Source organism: Ictidomys tridecemlineatus, chromosome X (assembly GCF_052094955.1).
Source record: "Ictidomys tridecemlineatus isolate mIctTri1 chromosome X, mIctTri1.hap1, whole genome shotgun sequence".
In the NCBI taxonomy this organism is placed as follows: domain Eukaryota; kingdom Metazoa; phylum Chordata; class Mammalia; order Rodentia; family Sciuridae; genus Ictidomys; species Ictidomys tridecemlineatus.
The window spans coordinates 121,637,030-121,659,929 of NC_135493.1; the positions used below are offsets into that span (position 1 = coordinate 121,637,030).

Sequence of the window (22,900 nt, forward strand, 5' to 3'; positions counted from 1 at the left end):
AGACGGAGGCAGGAGGATTGTAAGTTCAAGGCCAGCCTCAGCCACTTAGTGAAGCCCTAAGCAACTTTGTGAGACCCCGTCTCAAAAAATAAGAATAAATGGGGCTGGGGCTCAATGGTAGAGTGCTCACCTAGCATTGGCAAGGCACTGGGTTCAATCCCCGGCATCACATAAAAAATAAAACATTAAGAAAAATAACTAAAAAATAAAAAAATAAATAAACAAGGCTGGGGCTGTAGCTCTGTGGCAAAGTGCCTCTGGGTTCAATTCCCAGTACACCCCCTTTCCAAAAAAGAGCTAGTGGGAACTGCTCATGTTTATGGAGAAAAATGAAAGGAAACCCAAAGAAAAACAAGACTCTTGGATTTGGGCTAAGAGCCAGAACTAGTGGAAAAGGTCAGGCACGGAAGAGTCCGTCATTTTCGGGCCCTTCAAGGCCAGTTTACAATCGGAGTCTCTTGGAGTCCTTTTCAAGGATTCCATCCTGACCACAGATTAATGTCCGCTTGATGCCAATTCAAGCACGAAGCAGCTCCCTGGGAAGTGGGTACACGCTGCATTCCCGAGTTTGCAAGGGAGGCGGAGGCTTGTGTGGAGAAGAGGGTCTCCAGGTCAGGCAGCCCACCTGCAACCCAGGAAGACTAATGTTGTTTGAAGGAAAAGAATACCCAGTCAATCGGAACCACAGGTTGGGAGGAGGAAACAACAAAGGAAGGGTTTTGTCAAACAGCACTTTATCAGCTGGGGACCACAAAGGGCCATTCATTGTTCCACTGGCTTATCTCGTGAATTCACACCTCTGCATCAACAAGCTGGGGCCCAGAGGGTGCCTGGGAAACCTTATAGGCTTCCATAAGATGGATCAGCAACAACCCCCACCACCTACACGGTACAGAGGCCCTGGCACTTCCCAAGCAACCCCTCCACCAATCTGGTATGCAACGCCCCCATGCCCAAGCTGGGTGACCACGGGGTGCACAGAGACTGTCGTCCTCTCCACAACTTGCAGCTCCAGTTCATTTTAGAGGGAGCCTCTGTGGGAAACGCTTCTCCAGAGTCAAGGCCCCTCGCAAATTCAAGAGGGTCATCTGTGCCCTTCTTAGATTTTATGAAAAAGGAACTGGTTTGAGAAGTGCCCACCCATTTCTGTTACTAATCCCGGGGTTCCAGTTTGCATGTGGAATGTCCCACAGAGGCTCATGCATGGAAGCCTGGGTCCCCAACTCAGCCACGATTAGAGCTGGAGCCTTTGGGAAGTGCTTAGATCCTAAGTGGATTAATCCACTGATGAATTCGTAATTTGATGGCGTCACATCACTGGGACGTGGGAGAACTTAGGAGGTGGGTCCTAGTTAAAAGAAGTGGATTCTGGGGATGTACCCTTGGGGACTCTATCTTGTCCCTCCCTCCTACTCACTGACATGAGCCGAGCAGCCTTCTCTGTCCCTTCCTTCCGCCATGGTGTTCTGCCTCACCTCAGGTCTAAAGCAGTGGAGCCAGCTGACCACGGAGTAAACTTGTCAAATGGCGAGCCAAGATGAATCTTCTTGCATCTCCACTGGTTACTCAAGTATTTATCACAGCGACACACAGACACCGGGCCACACAAACACAGCTGCAAAGCAATGCCTCTTCTATCTGGGGCTCTTAAGAGACTCCAGTGAGCTCCTCCCATCGCATCCAGACGGGTCACAGGGAGTGGGAAGAGCCAAGAGGGAAACGGAGCACAGACGCACCCCAAATGGACGCCCACACTTGGAAGGGGGTCTCCACCTTGCACACCCTTGCACAGTTGGACATTTTGCCAACTTCCCAGACGTTCCAGAGGGCACAGCTGAACCAAGCATATGGGAACGAACAGCTGTTGGGCTCCAAGTTGCTCTGGTTTCCGAGGGTCCACTCCAGGTCCACCGGCAATCTCCATCCTCCGTCCTACCATTGATAGCATCGGTGACGCCGATATACGTGGACCTGAAGCTCCCAGTGCTTCCCAAGGAGCTAAACCCCAAACAGAAAAGCTGAGTCCTCTACTGGCACTTCCTGGACACGGCGGGAATGGACAGCTGGCCCCTGGTGAGGGCAGCCAGCTGGCTGTCACAGCAAAGAAAGTGACAGCTACCTGATAGATCCCTGGGCTTGAGTCCTACCGTATGGCGTGGACCCCAAGGCTTCTAGCATCCCAGGGTGCAGCGTCTCTAAGCTGCCTCCTTAACGTGACTGCCTTCTCTCCATCCAAGGGGAAAGCAGGCCCAAGGGATGACCTGGAACAGCCCGGAGCAGGAAACGCCCATCAGCAAGCCAAGGCATCAGTGCACTGTGGCTCATCCACACCCCAGAATCCCTCTCTGCATTAGGGAAGGAGGAGCTCTGGAAGGACAGGAAAAGTAGGGATGATCTCCAGGGCATCCGGCTGCACAGTCAGTCTACAAAAGCTGCATACTGCAGGACTCTATTCAGATAACACATGAAATGAAGAAACGATGGAGATGGAGAGGCAGAGCCCAAGGTGGACGAATCCTGCCCCTGGACTATGGTAGCAGCAACACTCTGCACACACCTGGGATCACATTTCACACAACCACGCAGGCAGAGCTCCCGTCACCAGACAGGGCATGCATTCACACCAAAAGCACCTTGCCAATGCCCATTTCCTACTTGGGTCAACTCGGCACAGTTCTGTTGAGAGACACGGTCACTGCGGGGAGGCGGTGGCGGGACATTGGAACTTGCCGAGTTCTGCAACTACTTGCGAGTCTGTCATGGTTTCAGAACAGAAGCCTTCAAGCCAGGTGGGTGGCACACCCCTGCAATGCCAGCTAGTCACCAGGCTGAGGCAAGAGGACCCCAAGTTTAAGGCCAGCTTGGGCAACATAGCCAGACCCAGTCTCAAAATGCAATTTAAAAAAAGGGAAAACGTAAGGGAGACTAAGACAGGATGATTGCAAGTTCAAGGTCAGCCGCAGCAATTTAGTGAGCCCTGAGCAAGTAAGCAAGCCTTCATCTCAAAAAATAAAAAGGGCTAGGGATATAGTTCATCATCACTGGGTTCAATCCCTAGGATCCCCTCATCCCCTCAAAAAAAGATAGAGTTCAGTGGTAGAAGGCTTGCCTAGCACGCACAAGGCCAGGTTCAATCCCCTGCACCACCGAGAGGAGAAATAATAGAAGGCTCTAAAAATAACAGTGTCTGATGGATGAATGAGTAAACAAAATGTGATCTATGCATATCACGGCTCAGCGTTTGGCTGTTCAAAGGAACAAAGTACTGACATACGATACCCACATGCTAAGTGGAAGACAGCAGACAGAAGGCCACTCGGCACAGGCTTCCATTATTTAAAGTACCCAGGAGAGGCCGACGCACATGGAGAGAAAGCGGATTAGTGGCAGCTACAGGGCGGGAATGGGGAGCGACTGCTAAGGGCTACGAGGTTCTTCTGGGAATGGTGAAATGCTCCAAAGTTGAGGAAGGTGACAGCTGCAGAACCCAATGTCTAAAAACACTGAACAGGGGCTGGGGATGCAGCTTAGTGGCCAGTCTGTCACATACAGGACCCTGGGCTCTGGTCCCAGTACTGTATGCAAAAAACCAACAGCACTGAACACTCGAAGGGGTGAATCGTCTGCTGTGTGAATCACATCTCCATAAAGCTGCTACCAAATTAGAACCATGTCTAGCACAGAGTTTTGCAAGTGCCCCTGCACTCACGATGGGTGGCACCTCAGTGAACCTCCCGGCACACCGCATACAACCCTAAGCTGAACACACACCAAGGGCACCCGAGGGCAGCCCACCACTCGTGACGAGGGTGGGAAAAGTCCCAAATTCAACATCTGGGGTATGCTCATTCCCGAAGGAGACCAGCCGTGAAGTCAGAGGTTGTGGGCCTTGCCACCTTCAAGTGGGGATTGCAGGTCTGTGGATTTTGGTCATGATTTCTCTTCACCATAGGAGGCTCTGAGGATCAGCTTTGGTGCTCTTTCAAAGAGACAACCAGGGGCGGCGTGTCCCTTAGGTGTGCCCAGGTAGACCAAACACGGCGGCTCCCACACTAAAAGAATCCAGGAGGTTTCACTGAAAAGACAAACGCCTCTTACACCCCCGTGTTCTCCACAACAGCGCAGAAGTGACAGGCTCAGAGGACCGTCATCTGCAACAGAAGGGCTGTCGAAGTGTCTGCAAAAGGTGCTCTCGATGGTCCCCACGGTGAACCTACAGCAGGTAAGAGCAGCTCAGAAGAACTCGTACTACAGGAGTCGGTCTGTCCACACTGGAAACCAACAGACCCAAGACTGGAGGAACAGGCCTCCCGGGGGTCCACGCACGGTCCACGCCAGCTCAGGACGGGCCAAGCAAGGCTTCCGTGGAAAAATATGTCCTGCCCACATAGTGTCACAGCTGCCTGTCATTTCCAAATACATCGAGAGGGACACGTAAGACAGAGGAGCTTCCACCACATAAAAGCCAAATACTTTGATTTGTTTATATAAACCAAACTCCAGAGCAAAGACAAATACCTCACACGTAAACGGGGGGAAAGATCAGAAGCTATGGGTCACTCCAAGGCACACACATTTTGACGACCGTCTTTGTTTTTCTAAACTTCATGGAAACCTGAATTCCAGAAGCTAGATGTTTTAAATAGAGTCAGCAGGGCTGGGGACAAGTGCAGGCCAGCAGTAAGGCTCTTGCCCGAGTTCCATCCCCAGCACTGCAAGAAGAAAAAAAAAAAGAGTTTGAAGTGTGCTGACAGAGAGCTTCACATTTTTCCCCCCAGCAAAAATCACCTATTGCAAAGAATCTCCAATTTCCATTTCCAGCGCATACAAGAAAACAAACATGACCGCGTGGCTTTAAGCATAGAAAACACAGAGGTTGGCAGGTTGTTCCTAATAAAATCTTTCACAATTCTACTTACTCAGAAGTAAACGCAGGCCAATCCTTTCTTCTTTCCAGGGCTTATGTGGAGACCTCTCTTCTATCTTGTATTACCTGTTAATGAATAAGACTCCAAGTCAGTCCAACACGTAAGCCAACACATCCCGAGACGGTCTCACCCGCTCCTTCACCAAGCAGACGTCCGAGTGAGCACGTACAGTGTCCCCCCAGTCAAGGGTAGACCCCACGTAAGATGGGGGTCCCGTGAGATTTCATCCCCTGGGATAATGTGATCATCCGAGTTTGTACATTCCGTGATGCTCCAATAAGAAGGCTAGGGACGCGTTCACCCTGATGTCGTTGACCCGGCTGCAGTACTCCGGCACTAGGAGGCTGTATTAATAATAACTGTTAGGTGCTGGGCCTCCCTCACTGGTGGATTTAAGGCTCAAGCCTGTTGAATGCTGCGAGGCTGTTCACACAGACTGCTCAAAAAGCGTCACGATGCTCAGCACATCGCCAAAACCCCAAAACCCCACTCGACTCCAACAACTAGACAACGTGGTCTGCGATGCTAAAGCTCGCCGAGCCAAAACACAGGTATTTCAGAAGGCAAGTCCAATCTTCCACCGACAGGAGCTCCATGTTGAGCCCTGGGGAAGGGGGGAAGGCTGTGGAGCTTGGCAAGAGGGGAACAGGGACAGTTAGCTATGAACAAACGCACTAGGCAATTTCCGATGAGAAACAATGAACCATTAGTCTGGGACGAGGAACAGACCCTGAGCAGGAGGAGAGGGACTTTGCCTCCGAGAAGGGATCATTGAACAGGGGCAAGGTTGCAGGTGCCATGCACAAGTCCTTGCTAAGAAGGATCTTGGCACGAGGACTGGGGACAACAGTGGGGAGCCCTTCCACAGGACTTTCTCCGGCATCTTCCCAGCTCTGGACATCAGGAACCGCGGCACAGGGGCCCCTCATGGAGACACCCGACTGCCCTTCCTGCTCCCCAGGTGTTTGCTCTGAGCGACTCCAGGGCTGTGGGCCCCTGGCAGGGGGCGCCCACGATGCCGTGTGCAAATCCCGACAGCCCACTCGCCCGAGCGCTTCACTGCCCACGAAGCCACCTTGACCACGCCTCCCTCTGCCTTCGGAAAGGGAAGGGAAAAGGGGAAGAAGGGACTCTCTGCAGACGCCCCTCTTCCTTTTGCGGTGCTGGGGAGGCGAGCCCACCCCCATCTTCCTCCTAATTAATAAGAGACTCTCCAGACTCGAGTTTCCTCAGCTGTGAAAGAAGGGCATTAAAATATTTATGAGGTTTCCGCCACATCAAAAAATCTGCGGGACCGTTTTCCTATCGACTTCCTCTGGCAACTCTAGGGGGAAACACTCGCAGAGAACTTATCTAAGGACCCGGGGAAGAACTGCAGAGACGGGGAGGGCGGGCGGCCGTCTCACAGCCGACTGAGCGCTGCAATAGACCCACAGGGCGCAACGTTGAACCCGACTCGCCACAGCCATCAACACTGCGACTCCAGAGAAACCCAAGTTGTACCAACGCGAAAACCATGTGAAAAATCTGAAACACGTTTTCAGAAGCCACCAAGCATGAGAGGGAAGCTGCCATTTCCTCCCGATTCCTTTTCTCATTTTAGTGAGCCCTGCACTAACTGGGCCTGAAGCCAGACGCCAAGATGGGCTGGCGTGAGCAGCTGGGGTGCCGGGGTGCCAGAGGGTTCTTGCTATGGGTTCAAGTTCTGTGCCATGAAGCAGTTGCTGCTTCCTGTTTTACCAACAAAAGACGGCATTTTTTTTTTAATGTATTGAGATGGTTTATTCAATGACAGGTTTTTAAATCCTTTAAATCAGTAGTTCAAGGAGCAGTGAGGTTGCCCCCCGGAGCACTGGGCAATGTCTGCACACCTGTTTAGCCGTCAGGACCGGAGAGGAGTGCTCCCAAACACCCTTGCACACACTTTACGTTAAACTCTAATTTTTAGAGAGGGTAATACCCAAACCATTTTTATTCTTTTCAAAGTAACCCATCTTCAGCTTTTAAAAGCAAAAGCCAAGTGAGTCAAAAGACTCCTTTTTTCAAAATTGCGAGCCTTTCTGCACCACTGATCTACAGTTCCATTCCCAAAAGCAATCACTTTAATGCCTTGGAACTATTTTTGTTAATGTTCGTGTTCCTTGGTATTGACTTCCACGTTTCTAAATCATCTGCTTATAATACTTCTTCACTAAACCACATTTCAATGCAACTTGCTGATTTTCTCATAAACGCAGATTTGTTTCCTTAAATGCCAACCATCAATGCTGTGCCTACCCTTTCACATTTTCCCCATCACTTTTGATAACTTGTTTTCTGTTAAATCTATACTCTGCACATTATTTCGATGATGGAGTGGGTAATGCTGAGCAAGCAATAATATAGCAGCATTCAGATTCATTTCTTATTCAACTTTCCCATTTTCCTGGAATCCCTAATTGCCTTGGTTTTTATTTTCTTCTTTTTCTTTGTTCCCTTTGACAAAATTCTTCCAAGATCTGGCAACATTCTTTCCATTCAGTTTTCCACACGTTTAAAATGCTCAGATATTATGCTGGGGTTGTGGCTTAGTGGTTAGAGGACCTGCCTAGCCCACCTGAGGCACTGGGTTCAATCCTCACCACGTAAAAATGAAGGCAGTGTATCCGTGTCCAACTTAACAAAATTAAAAAACATTTAGATCGTCTGTCAGTTCCACGTGCTGCCACCTTCACAACACACGTACCAGAACGTCCTCTTCCAATTTCGTGGGTCCAGTCTGTGCTAGTCAGTGTTAGGCCTGCTGCAACCCGAATCCACCAAGGCCTCGAGAATTCCTTGTCTTTGTTGTCTATCTGGACATTCAGAGTCCCACGATGTCCCCTTGCTTGGTTACTGTCTCACCTTGGTGGGACAGGTTGACATCTCACTTCTCCAGAAGTGGACAAAGTGAAGTGTGGCTGATGTAATGAATGTGCACAAGCATCTTTAGTCCATCCTCCATACATTTGGAGGGGAGAAACTTCAAAATTCTGGCTGCAAATTGTTTTCAAACAATTCTGTAGTATGTCCGTTTTGTAACTTCCACTATTGCTGTTAAAAAAATCTGATGTCACTCATCTTTTACATACATAACTTTAAAATCCTAGAAAAGTGCTTCAATACTGCCTTTATCCCTACTGTTTTAAGTTATGCTTAGCTTTGATAAAAATGTTAACTTTTTTAAAATTTGTTTTATGAGTTTGTCAACGGACCTTTATTTCTATGTGCTGCTGAGAATCAAACCCAGTGCCTCACACATGCTAGGCAAGCGCTCTGCCACTGACCCACAGCTGCAGCACTTTTTTTATTTCAAGATAGGGCTTTACTTAATTGCTCAGGCTGGACTGCAATCCTCCCGCCTCAGTCTCCCAGGTAAATAGGATTACAGGCGTGTACCACCAACCCAACTGACAGGGTTCATTTTTGCTCTAGTTACTTGCTATGAAAACTTCTCTCCCCTTCACATTTGTCTTGCTCTTCCCTGAGGTTCCTATGAGGCTAATGTCTGTCCACAGCTGCTCTGTGCAGTTGAACTTATTGTCCCATGTCCCCCGTCTACGGAGGAACCCACTAGCCACATGCAGCTACTGAACACCACTCACATAGCCAGTACTGGGGATGAGCACCGGTTTAATTGTATGTAAATTAACTAAGTTCAAACAGTCTCAGGTACCAATGTAAAGACTATCAGGAAGGGAAAAACACTCATCAGGGGAAGCTCCAATTCTGAGACCACATTCAACTTAAATTGAGAAGGAAAAGTTGAATATACTTGGAAGCCCCCACCCTTAGTGTTTCCAGCATGAAGTTCCATGATTTAGCTCAAGAACCTGCATGGGCGCTCCTCAAGGAGAAACATCCTTGTAAGTAAAGATGCAGCTCATTATCCCAAGTACAAGAAGGGAAAAGGAGATCCCTTGGGTGCCTCCTCGAGTCATCAGGGTGCCCCACAGAACAGTCACACGCGTGCTAATAGAAGGAAAGATGGAGGAAAAGGAACAAGGAACACACGGGTGACTTCTCTGTAGGTCAGGCAGAGGACTGCACATTTCCTCCTAAGTGCTTTGATTAAAAAATACAGGAACTAAAAAGGCATTAGTTGTAGTTGGACACAATACCTTTATGTTATTTTTATGGGGTGCCGAGGATCGAACCCAGTGCCTTGCACACGCTAGGCAAGCGCTCTAACGCAAGGCCGCAACCCCAGCCCCCCAGGGCATTTTCTAAGCACGCATCTTTGTCTTCATTTGATACATGTCACACATAAACCAAACTGTTGCTCAGGCCGTCTAATGATCTACATGGAAAAGAACAAAACCAAGCCACAGGTGAGCACGCCTGTGATCTCAGCAACTTGGGAGGCTGAGGCAAGAGATGGGAAGTTCAAAGGCAGCCTCAGCAACTCAGTGAGACCCTGTCTCAAAAAAAAAAAAAAAAAAAAGAAAGGCTGGGGATATGGCTCAGCACCCCTGGGTTAATCCCTAGAACACACCACACACACACACACACACACACACACACACACACACTCACACACACAGAGAAACCCCACAAAAGTTCTGAATACTCCCTGGGGTTGTGGCTCAATGGTAGAGCACTTGCCTAGCACACGTGAAGCCCTGGGTTCAATCCTTAGTACCACATAAAAAATAAATGAGTAAAATACAACTATAAAAAAGTTATTAAAAAAACTAACATGGAGCAGGATCAGAACCTTAAGTTACCGTTTAGTCAACAAACAAGATACATTTCCACAGGTATTTTCCCTTCTCTCAAGATATGTCATTTAATACCCATCAGTTCCTGGAAAATGTGAATCTGTTACTTGTAGGTTTTACAAGTTCAGTGTAAAAGTATAAACAATTCAAAGGAGGAGAAAGAGACGCTAAACCCACAAACTTGATTTCCTCTGTTATGTCTGATGAGGCTTAGTAACAAATCATGCTTGTCAAAGTGGCACAATCGATACTTGTACACAGCAAACAAGCCTACAGGAAATTATAATAAGCTATCAGCGGCACAATATTTCTTTCTAGGCATTTATTTAAATCACAGTGACAGATTAAATTTTATTTAGAGGCATGAAACTAATCTGGAGCCAAAGAAAAAGAATCAGGTTTAAAGATGATACATTAAAGTATTAGCATAATATGATCTTTTGTATTGTGTAAACTGCCAGTCAACAGTAATTGGAATCTCTCCACGCTGATATTATGCCAAACTTTATAAAGATAAGCCACACATGACACTAATCAGTTTTTTTTTTTATTTAGAGATGAGCTAGTGCATCACGAGGTGGAAGAGAATCCCAGTGCACGTCTTCCTCACGTCCCAAAGCACCGGCTCCACATTTTGCAATGAGCATGAAGCACAATTTTAAATGCGATTATCGAGCACAGTGTTTATCCTACACAGAACGTATGATAAAAGTTTCTGAACACCATATGGGCCTGCTGTTCATATTTCGGTTTCAATCATTTGCAAAACACAACCCAACTCCCTCTTTACCTGGAAAGGTCAATTGTTCCGGCTGCAATTTCATTTAACAGCACAGCAAGCAAATCCCTTTTGGAAAACAAATACACTCAGAAATCTCCCACTGTCAATCACCAGATTCAACCATTCCCTTCCATACATACTGCGAAACCAAGAACACCAAAACTAGAAAGAAGCAACGTTACCGGCTACCTCAAGAACTGGGTCCTGAGGCAAGTGCACACACGCACGTACCCACGTGTATTTCTACTCCCAAACTACACCTTTTCTCCAACCTCCACGATAAGGTCACAGAGCTCATTCTGGCATTCTGGATGGATAATTCTGCAGTGCTTCACTTTAACCTCAGACAACCATCTTCCCCTGCAGCCCCTCCCAACAACTTGATCCACTGGGAACACTTTCCCAATTCTCTCCTTCCTCTGGACTCCCCCTCACCACCTCCAAGAGGTGTGGGGGGGGGGACTCCTAGAAATGCACTTGACTTGCATTTTACTAAAGAAAGTTGAACCCAAATTATGCATTGGTCTGAGATTTTACCCTTTTGTAAATGGAACCTTTTGAAGTGGCTTTCAGTGCCTTTTGCACAAATGGAAAATAAAAATAGAGAGATGGAGGGTGCTTGTTATGATAGCAATGGGTCATTGGGAATCTGTTCCAGCGTCCACCCAAGGTCAGCCCCGTTCCCAAGCTTTAGGTGAGAAATTCAACTGGGGGCGACTTTGCCCCTACCAAGACATATTTGGCAATGTGTGGAAACAAAGGTTGCTATCACTGAAGATAGGGGTGTTCTTGGCATTGACTGGGAAGACCACGGTGCTGCTACACATCCTTCAACAGCTACTTCAGTAAGAATGACATATGATAGTTCCCCTTTATCAGAAGTTTTGCTTTGCACAGTTTTGCTTTTCAAGGTTTCCATTTCTGAGATTTGAAAACAGAAATTCCAGAACTCAACAATTCCTAAGTTTTAAACTACATGCTTTTCTGAGTGCCGTGATGAATTCTTGCACTGTCGAGCTCTGTCCTGTGCAGGACATAAGTCAACCATTTGTCCTACATATCCATACTATATACCTCCCATTCATCACTTAGAGGCACATGACTCACTAATGTGAATGATCACAGTATATCCTCGGTGTCAGGCATGTAACAAGGGCTGCAAAATTTATGCCCCACGGATAAGGGGGCTACCACTAGTTCCTTGGGAATTATGCTTCACGGTAGGCAGTGGATGGAGCCGAGAGGACCACAGGAGGGGGATGAACGCAGGCCATGTTTTACACCATCACCAAGCTTTTCACAAACTGGCTCCAGAATAACCCCATACCCATCTCCACCAGCTTCCTGAACACCAGCGTCTAGATCTCCTCCTGGGTTTTGCCAGGCCATGAGCAAAGTCTCCAGTTTCACACTCCCGAGCCCAGCACCCTTTGAGACCCCATGGGTCCAGCCCTGGGGACCCCAAGGCCGTGAACCACCCTCCCCCTCGAGAGCCCACCTCCCCCTCCTGCAAACTCCTGCCTGGAGCCCCAGCCAGCCTTCCCCCAGTTACGGTGCACCCTAGGGACGCCGTCATCAGTGAGGGCGCTCAGAGCCTGGCCCGTCTTTCCTGGTGGCAACGTGTGCAGCTTCTGTTGTTCTGTCTGGGAGCAGCACAGATGCGGAGCCAGGAGAGTTGAGAGCGATCCCCTTTAGAGTCTTGAGCAGGCATCTTCAGGGACATCCCTTCCTCACCTGGACATCTTCCCGAAACGTGACAACGTGGAGCCCTTCCTGGGCACGCAGGAAACATTGTAAGTATGCCCGATTGCTTTTGGCTCTGAGCTCCACGCATGACTGCAACAGCTTACAGTCTTGTCAATGAATAGACATGTCACCCCAGACGAACACGGGCGAGCCTCACCGTCCCCTCCCCCATGTTATGGGATGAAGGATACCCATGTGGCAGGACACTGGGAGGAACAGAGAGAGTACACTCACCTCCTGGCCTGCTAAGACCATCCGGCAGAAGTCATTACTGTCAGCCATGATTCTAAAAGAACCACCAGGAAAAGATGCAGGACCGATTTCAAACCTGCCCTGCCCACACATCTGGGAACCAAGAACTGCACTTTTTGCACGAACTCTTCACATTTGTTTCTGATACCTCCTCCTCTGCGTTTCCTGCTTCTCAGCCAACACTGTGATACAATCAGGCTGAGACTTCAGCAGCATCTAGAGCCAACATCCCCAAGTCGGGATAGAGAAGAACTTCCGCTCTACCCCAGGTACGTGCACGCCCACGAACCGTGTGCAAATCCCAGTGAAATTCAGCGACTCCGGGCCTCTGTTCATCACTAGGCCTCCATAGAAACCGATTTTAAACCACCTTCATTTTGGGGCATAAATGACCTGGCATGCTTTGCCTAGCGTTTGCCAGGTGACTGTCGGCGATACGGCACTCACTAAATTTAGAAATGCCCTCTGTCCCGAGGCACTTCCACAGGAAGAGACTCGATTAAAATAAGATGCTGCTCCCACAGCAGAATTCAAAAGCTGGTGAGACCCGTCTCGGCCCCCTTTGCTGCTCTCTCGTGGAAAGACTTGCAATTCCCCACCCACGGAAAGAAAAGGAGGGGGGACAGGCGACTTCGGCTTGCTCTCAAGAACACAACTGAAAGGCAAAAATAATCCATGAGGTAAACCGAGGCACGCAGAAGGAAAAGGTAGGGAAACCAAGATGCAGCCAAGACGGGAAGGTATTCGGTGACATTTGCCATGGAGTACAACTTTAGGTTAGCTGGAAGGGAAACACTAATCTGATTCCGAGTTTCCTTGACATTCAAAGAAATGAGCCAGGCACGGTGGTGCACGCCTGCAGCTCAGGAGGCCGAGGCCAGAGGATCACAAGTTGGAGGCCAGCCCCAGCAACTTAGGGAGACCTTGTCTCAAAAAATAAAAAGGACTGGGGATGTGGCTCAGGGGCTCAATCCCAGGTACCAAAAAAAAGGTAAAAAAAATGAAACTGAGATGCTCATTCCAAGTCATTTAAAAAATAAAGAAACGAGAACACAGCTTCCAAGCTTTTGAGATGTGTAAAGTTTCTCCCACGGGTACCAGAAAGAGAACCGTGGACAAGACTATTCAATAAACACACAGGAAGTTTCAAGGAGACACTTCTTTAAATAACCCTGGATGCTGGATAAGTGTGTGATAGCCAAGTACAGAGAAAATAAAATTTATGAGTGGAAACAACATGGCAATCACACACACACACACACACACACACCCACCCACCCCCCAGCAGCCTGGTTCACTGCATTTTAGAAGCACTTCCGAGTCCCAGCTGGGCTGCAGGTCTCCTGGGGTTGCAGATGCACACTGCAGTATCTCGTAAACACGTTTTGGTGCCAGTAATCCACCACCTCTATACTATGATTTTTAACGGTTGCCTAGGAACCCAGCACACGCCTAACTCACGCTTTACCAGCTACTCTCACCGTCGTCTTCCCCTCTGCCACCGTGAGCAGTGCCGCCAACAGCAGGAACCATTTCTTAAGTGTCGAAAAACTTCAGGGACCACCTGTATAAGTACAGCTTTCTTATGTAGTGTAAAAAAAAAATCCCAATGGCAAGAATACATATGAACACAGCTGGGCAAGAATACATACGAACACAGCTGGGCACAGTGGCACATGGCTGTCACCCCAGTGGCTTGGGAGGCTGAGGCAGGAGGATCTCAAGTTCAAAGCCAGCCTCAGGAACAGTGGTGTCCTAAGCAACTTGGCGAGACCCTGTCTGTAAATAAAATACAAAGCAGGGCTGGGGACGGGGCTCAGTGGTCGAGGGCCCCTGACTTCAATCCCTGGTACTCAAATACATGGCAACAGTAAATTCAATGCTGCCTTTTAAGTAATTTGCAGATCTATTCATGACACCAAAAGGTCTACTTTCTCACAAGTGCACATCGAGAATTTCAGGAAAAAAGAACCTATGAGCTATTTATGACTTGTATCTCAGTAAAACCTAAGAAACAGAGGCACTGTGGTTCTACCCTGTTCCAGTGACTCGAGAGTCCCCCTGTCCCGTCTCAGCACCCCGTTTCCTCTGCCCGACTTCTCCATTTCAGCACCCTGTTTCCTCTGCCTGACTTCTCCCTCTCAGCACCCCGTTTCCTCTGCCCGACTTCTCCCTCTCAGCACCCCGTTTCCTCTGCCCGACTTCTCCCGTCTCCCGAGTTCCCCTTTAATGCCTGGTTACACCAGCAGAGAACCGAGGAGCTCAGCCCAGCAGCAACTGCTCCCTACAAACCACCACAGGAGTGGACCGCAGGCCACCTGTCCCTCAGCAGAGCTTCCGACCAGAGCCCCGCCCAGCCGCCTTGTGAGAGATGACAGAGCGGAGAAGCCAGCCAAGTTGGGATCCTTGACCCACAGGAGCCTTGACACAGATCCAAGATGGCGCCCTGGAGGAAGGATGCCTTCCTGGTCGCTCCACAGCTCGAGGTTCAAGCCGTGGAAGTCCTGCTTCACAGCAGGCGTGACCCTGTCATGGGTACACCTCATCCAGCCCCCAACAACCGCCACCATGGACTCTGGACTGCCCTGATGTGCGAGAGGCCCACAGTCCGTGGACTTTCCCGTTGGTCAGGGAGGTGCAGCCTCCCATGTCAGTGCCACCTGGCCTCCACAGGGCCCACTAGATAGACTCTCCGGAGAGTTCCTGATGGCCAACGCCCCTCATCAGCCCAAGGCAGCCAGACGGGCCATCACCCCTCTTCCCTAACGGCAGTCAGGGCACTTCTGGGGGGGAGAGGCGGCGGACATGACAGCAGATGGTTAGACTGGGTGAAGGGCCCCAGCACAGGGTGGACACTCCTCCTGCGTCCCTGCCAAGGACCTCAAATGGAGCCGACCAGTAACGGTACTGGAGGCTGAAGTAGGTGCCCACTTCCCGAGGCGAGGTGGCCCTGGATCAACACCTGGACTGCACTGGGGGCGTGGGAACACCAGGGTCCCCGGTGCGACTGGACTTCATGACCCACTTAACCTCCAAAAGAGGCTTTGGAAACCACAGGCTAATCCAACCACAGAGTGACAGACACCAAGAGGTGACCCTCCTTGGGCCCCTCCTGGGTGGGAGCTCTGCTTTCTATCGTTTTGAGTAAACCCCGTTACTTGGCTCTGAAAAGCCGATTCCCCTTAACATAACCAACATGAGCGCTCTACGCGGGTGCACTCACAGCGCAGCAAGAGACGGTGAACACACTTCCCGCGGTTCCCCTTTGGAGAATTCCATTGAATTAACTCATTTCTTTTTTGGCTTAGAAAATGCACATCTATTCTCTTCGAGCCCTGGAAGTAGGAATCCAAGGTCAGTTACTTCACTATTTTAACTTTAGAGCACGGTGACTGTCGCTCTTTCCCCCTGAGCGATGGTGTCCGATGGTCTGTGGGTCTCTATCGTCCCTCAAGAGTCTGGCACGGAGACAGGAGTCGGCCAGTGTGTGGGGACGTCTGAAATCTCAAGGAGCAAGTCTGGCTGATAAGGCACTTGGCACTCGACAGGCCGAGAGAATCGACGCCCCGAGATGGAAACCCTCTTCCCCTCACCCCGAGGGGAATTTGCCTCCGTGACCCCAAACAAGTCAGCTCTACGGAAAACTGATCAAACTGGAGAGAACGATCCAGAGGTGGCGGCACGAAGGCACTGGTACGGTCGTCACGGATGCCTCCCTGCTCCAGAGGAGGCTACTGCTCCCTGTGGTCCTGGGACCACGTCCACCATGCCACCCTTCTGTTGGCGTGCCCACCTGTGGGTGACAAAGAGTCCCACCACCTTAGGCTGTAGCCTTGCAGTAAGACTGGGAAGCCAGGGCCCGGTGTCGTGTCCTCGATCAGGAAGCCAGGAGTTCTCAACCGCCACGCTCCCAACACGGCCAAGTAGAGGAGATGACTGCAGGTTGGGACCATGAGGATCAAAGGAAACTTCCGGTACCACAGTCCTGAACCAGTAACCTCAACCAGGTCCGTAAGAGCCACGCTGCGCCTCACCCTTCCTTCTTCAAGGGCCAGCTGGCCCCAGAACCGTCCTCCCTCCAACCCTGGCTGACGGAGCAGCCACACTCACCACAGGGAAGGGACCTGGGGCCAAGGAGTGGGCCTCCCGACCCCATTGGCCATGGGGGTATCACCAGGCATCACCCAAGGGACCATTTCCAAAGCAGACTTGGTCTGCCCTGGATTCTCTTGGTCCTCTTGACTTGCCAACTGCTTTATTTTATTCCCAGATGTTCCTAGACTCCTTGCTTCCTGCCCACCGCCCACACTACCATGTTCCCTGCACAGATCTCAAGTCCCATCACTGCAACCCCACTGCACGCCCAACGCCGACTCTCTCCACACCACTGCCACGCCCGCTTGGCCTCTGCAAGATGACACTTTTCCTCTGCATGATCATTTCTCCTGCAAATCCACAGACCCCAGTGACCCTTCCAACAGCAGAGACCTGAACCTATGTCGTCATTCCAGTGTATGATGGATCCCACCATCGTTGGTCCAGAAAGACCACACAGGCTACACTGCCTGCCTGCATACGTGGCCCCAATGGCCAGAGAGTAGGGGACAGGGTAACATGTCCAGGAATGACACATAACACATGGACCAGATGCCATCTGTGAAAGGCAGTGTCATACCCACCAGGTTGGCCACAGCCCTGTCCCCAGGTTGCATCACAGGGGGAATTCAGGTTTCAGGTGGAATTCAGGCTGCTCATCAGCTGATATGAAAAACAAATTACCCTGGATTGCAGGGGTGAACCAATGTCCCCTACAGAGTCCCTTAAACATGCAAGGGAGAGTGTAGGGGGAGCAGTGCTGGCTCAAATCTTGCTCCAAGTTGCCTGTGGCACACACACCACATCGGGTCATCCACTCTGGGCCCTCTTGCTCCCTCCAACCGGAAAACCTCCCCTTCACTCCGAAAGCCACACCCCAGCCTCCAGCCCAGCCTCCACCTTCAAAATCAGAGTCTTGTGGCCAGGGCTTTGGAAGCACTCCAGGCAGGAGGGCCCCCAGGAGCTCACGGAGAAAAAGTGACAGGTGTCAGGCCCACCCACGTGACATCTCCCGAGTACACAAGATCCAGGAGACACAAAATGAGTTAGTGGCTGCCAGGAGACCAGGGGAGGGAGGGCCTGCAGGACCATCTCTGGGGTGACAAGAATGTCCTAAGCCAACTCCATAAGTTGACTAAAAAAAATCCCCGAGTCGTGCATCTATAAAGGGAGAACTCCAAGATGTAAATTAGAACTCAATAAGGTTGTTAAAAAAAAAAAAAGTTGTGAGCTCTTTGAGGCCGAGATGATAGGTGCACAAGTGTTCAACACGGGACCACGCTTTATTTTCAGTCAAAGCACGGGGGACGACTTCCAAATTCCCCAAAAGCGAAAGCTCTTCATCCGCTGCAGAAGGAAAGGAGCTTTTAAATGTGTGCATTTCCTCTACTGTCAAAAGCACAAAAGCGTAATTTAAGTAAGAACCACCCAGAATGGCTTTCTAATTCAAATGACACCAACAATAAGTTTCGTTGAACCAAGTCATATTTGTACCCAACGTGGTTTTCAGCCGATGAAAAGTGAAATGCATAAAATGTGTTTTATTGGAGTCACAACAGGATCCCGAAGATGAAACCACTAGAATATCTGCTTATAAGCAGCTAAGAATTCTAAATACCCCAAGACCCAGCTTCCTAAGTGCATTTCAAATTCAATTTAAGTGGATTAAGAAATTCAATTTTCTGTCAACACATGACAAAACATGAGGAACAATGGCCAAACACTTTTAATATACATACACATGTATATACACGACCTTCAACTGCCCCACTGTACCACTTTGTCCACATCACCAGGACCAGCACTGCTAAGAAGATGCATGTAAACACACACCTTAATTTCAACTAATTTCTATGAATAGATGACGATGGCTCAGTCCAAAATAGAATAAACCTGCAACTTGGAAGGCCGATTCTTCAAAAGAACATGATCAAGTATGGTTGCTTACGCCTGAAGCATTAAACACAGGGAGGGAATCAGATCAATGACAATGACCACACAGGGTAATAAATCTCAGAGCCAGGCTGCCATTCCCTGGGGCAAGAAAGGAAGCTGGAGAAGCAGAGTCCAGGGCTCTGACCTTCTGCTCGTTACCAGCTGCACCTCCTCCTCCCACAGCACTGATGGCGATGAACATCCGCCTGGGTTCACACGGTATCAGCCTCCTTCGGCGGCTACAACAAGGACCTCAAGTTTAGGTGCCTCACATCCATAATCCTACAGTTCTTCTATTCTGGGCTTTCGGGAGCTTAGGAAAATTCACACCACGAACTCACCGTCCTTCTCTTAAACTTCATATCCAAGGCAAAAGGTGCAGACAAATCCTCTCTGCAAACACTTGGGGACACAAATGTCCCCAAAACAATGTTCCCTGCGCCCATGCACTGCCTACCTCGTGTGTGCAGAAGAGCCGTCTATGTTGACGTGTGTACACATGGGCATGTGCCCTGCACATTATTTTAAGTTAGAAGCTCCGTAAGGCGAGACTCTAGTAGCGTTTGGACCTGGAATGTTCCCCCAAGGCCTGTGTGCTGAGGGCTCGGTTCCAGGGAGCTGCACTTGGAACTGCCTCCAGGATGCCAGGAGGAGAGAGCTCCCTGTGCCACAGGTGTCCACCCCGAGGCACTGCCTTGCCAGAGGCCCCACGGCAGCAGAGCCCGCGGACCACGAGAGGACAAATAAACCTCTTGTGTTCAAGGGGATCATCTCAGGTGTTTTTGTCCACGTGATGGAGAGTTGATTGACACTTGCTCCAAGACGTCCTCCGACCTAGAATTCCTGGTGCCAGGCATCACCGAGGCTACATCATCCTTTGTGGCAAAGGTTGTTCTGTGCACTGGAGGGTGTCCAGCGGCAGCCTGGACCTTTGTCTACTAGACACGGCCATCACCTGCTTTCTGACAAGTGAACTATCTGCAGACACTGCCCACCGCCTGGGGCAGCTGAAAGTGAGCGGTGCGAGGCCAGTCTCCGTTCATTCCATCATGTCCATCTGGCACTGGAATGGTCCACCTCCCCAGATTGTGACAAATCCCAGTTGTAAGTATCTTCCTTGGGAGGTCTGAGAAATGCAAGTCTAGCCAGGCATGGTGGCACTCGCCTGTCATCCCAACAGGCTGGGAGGCTGGGGCAGGAGGATTGCAAATTCAAAGCCAGCCTCAGCAAAAGCCAGGCCCTAAGCAACTCAGTGAGGCTCCGTCTCTAAATACAAAGTAGGGCTGGGGACACGGCACAGTGGTTAAGTGCCCCTGAGTTAAATCCCCAGTACCTCCAAAAAACAAAAAAACCGCACTGGTCTCCCATCACACCTGTGTGTTTCTACACTGTACTGAAATGACCAGGATGTAACCCGTACACCAAGGGAGATGTGCAGACGTCATTTTTTTCACGCAAAGAAAAAACTCACACTTTTACTAAGAGGATCTGAAGAGTCTAGCCGATGTGGAAATCGCTTTCTGTCACTCGCTTTTCAACCCCGGGCAGCAATCAGGGAGAGAACAGGGAGACAGACCCGTCTGTCTTTTCCTTAAACAACTAAGGTTTTTTGTAGGTTCCATAAATATTCCTTCTGAATGGCCGATTATTTTCTTTTAGCTTGTGGACAGAGAATCAAACGGACTGTTGAAAACGGGGTCCGCATCAAAGCTCTCGTTTTATCCTGTTAACTACGACTCCAAGAGGGACTCTCAACCCCACCCAGCCTGGATGGTGGCTCGGAGCCGGGCTGCAGAATCGCACGAGGCTGTTCCTGGGATGCCAAGCGCCTTCTGAAGACGGCTCAGTTCAGACGTACAGGGGCTCTCAGAAATCAAACGGGTGTTCCCGGTGGGCACAAAGCATACCCTCCCCCGGGGCCCTGGTGTCCCAGACGCCCCTTGATCTGGGGCCACCCTCCCCGGCACCCCACCACCTCCGGCCTTCCTCTCTGGTTCAAGGGTGACTATTCTGAAAGGAGGTCCTGCGGGCTGCCTTTAGGATCTGCACAGAGGGGACCAAGTACTCAACACTGTTCCTTTTCCCCAAGTCTGAAAGCGAATGAACCGCTCCTGTTACTAAGCCCAGATGTGAACTGCTCAAGCCATGTGGGATCCCTACCCCCCTGACCCCACTGCGTGTCGAGTGGAGGCACCAAAAACATCCCATACAGCAAGAACAAGTAAATACCTCTCTTCTGCAAAGAGGAGAAGAACTTCCCCAGATTTCTACCGACAGCATTCAACACACTCCAAGTTGAATCGCCCATCATTTGTCATGGCACAGTCTTCCCCCATTATTAACAAGTATCAAAAGGATTCTTCCCTTGAAGCCCACCTAAAGGCAGGTAGGAGGCCTAGTTTGGCCCCGCAGCTCTGACTGCAGATCCCTGCGTGGGGGTGCACAGGCGGAAGGACCCACCCCCAGAAACAGAACCCACTAGCTCAGCTCTGAGACAGGACAGGATCCAGGCAGCAAAGATGACAAGGAAAGAATGGCAAACCCAGATCTGGACACGAGAGCTCCACTAGCCCAGTGCACTTCTTTTGGAGGCTGTTTGTGCTCAGAGGCTCAAGTCAGGGACAGCTGGTGTCTTCCAACATGAGAGGGTGTCATATGGAAAGGAGGCTGCTTCTACTTATTAGGCCCGACTTGTAGCTGGCAGGCATATGAGCCAAGACTCTTCCCAAATTCCAACTGCACCCAACGTAAAGGCAAATGTCAAGTGATCAAAAGGTTCCAGGTGCACCCCTTTCCACCACGCTCCTTGATAAACCAACTCCCAGAGGGGCCAAAACCCTACAGTCAAGCATCATAACGTTCCAAGTGGCAGCACCCGCGTGTTGGTCGCCGAGGCTAATGAGGTGGGGCATTATTCTGAACAGTCCTGTGGCTGACGCAAGGGTGCTTCTTGGGCAGTCCTCATGGTTTCTGGTCCATTCTCTCGATCACGGACCTGCACTGTTCCATCTCCCTGTGTTTCGACTCAAGTCACCATGAGGAAAACTCTCTGGAGAGCCTCAGTCGACTGGCACAGTTTTTATACTTCAGTAACGACTCGTGCCAGTGTGGTCATGTTATGACGCTCATCCGGAAGGTCCCCCCAAAGTCCCACGTGTTCCCCGGTGTGCCTTTGGGAGGTGACTGGCTCAAGACATCAAGGGATTAATCCACTGATGGTGAACGGATTATTGGGAGGTAATCGGGGGAAGCGGGCCGGTCACTGGGGGTGCACCCTTTTCCAAGTGACCTGCCTGCCACGCCCCGCTTTTCACACCCTTCCGCCATGTTATTCCGCCTCACCTTGGGCAGAGAGCTAGGGGGCCACCCAACTGTGAACTGAACCTCCGAAATCAGGAGCCCAGGTAAATCTTTCCTCCTCCAAGTTGTTTTTCTCGGGCAGTTTAGTCCCAAAAGCCGACTCAATAGGATGACCTTTTTGCTGGTACACACGTTTAGAATTGCCAACAGACCTCTGAGGGCGCTTTAAAAAACAGTTGAACGATGCAAAAAGAACACAGAAAAGCAGAAAAGGAATGAAGAGGAAGTGAAGAGATGAATGCCAATGAGGTAGGAGGGATCAAGACAGGCAGGCCACCTCACGACACCCGTTATTAGAGTGTGGGGACTTTGGCATTACAGAAACCTTTTCATATATACTCCAAACGGCACCTAATCCGGGAAAGAAAACACATATCTTACGTTTATCTTAAAATTCTGTATGAAAACAATCTGATCTATGTGTCTATCAGATCGATAGCACAGACCTCAGAATAAAAACAAGAGCGAGTACCTCTGGACATCAACCCTCACCAATGCAGGCATTTCCCAGGCAAGTTATTTTGCGTGTATTATGGGAGAGGACAACGTGTCACTACACTGCTGCTCTACGAAGTTCCTACTGCTGAAGGGAGATGCTGGATGGAAAAGAGGAAGGTACCGGAAGACCTTTGGAGCTACAGGACATGAAGTCACACCACTAAACAACTCCGTCTCCAGGTCTCTCCTCCGCATGGTCCTGGAGGCAATGCCACCTCCACATCAGTGAGCACACCCAGATTCCAGATTCTGGCTTCTAAACATCACCCTCTGGGGCTCTTCAGTCGATCCCAGGCGAGGCGCAGGGAATTCACACTGGACCCCTGGAACGTCCTCCTGCCCCAGAGAGAAAGCACATGCTTAAAGGAACCTGGACGAACATGGGGAACGAATTCAGGACCCAACCTGAAAGGGCTGGGTAAATTTAACGCAATGAATTCGTGTAAAAGAAAAGGCGTGGAGGTGCACACCTGTAATCCCAGCTACTCAGGAGGCTGAAGCAGGAGGATCCCAAGTTTGAGGCCAGCCTTGGCAACTTGAAGAGGCCCTAAGCCATGTAGTAAGAC

General features: G+C 50.0%; 1 protein-coding gene across 3 annotated transcripts in view; it reads right to left on the reverse strand.

Moving 5' to 3' along the window:
* Tbl1x (transducin beta like 1 X-linked) overlaps positions 1–22,900 on the reverse strand; it is a 130,891-nt gene that overhangs the window by 103,142 nt on the left and 4,849 nt on the right. For all 3 annotated transcript variants that reach the window (XM_078035147.1, XM_078035148.1, XM_078035150.1), the window contains exon 2: positions 4,920–4,993. The gene's annotated coding sequence lies outside the window, so the exon portion shown is untranslated. The remainder of the gene's footprint in view (positions 1–4,919; positions 4,994–22,900) is intronic.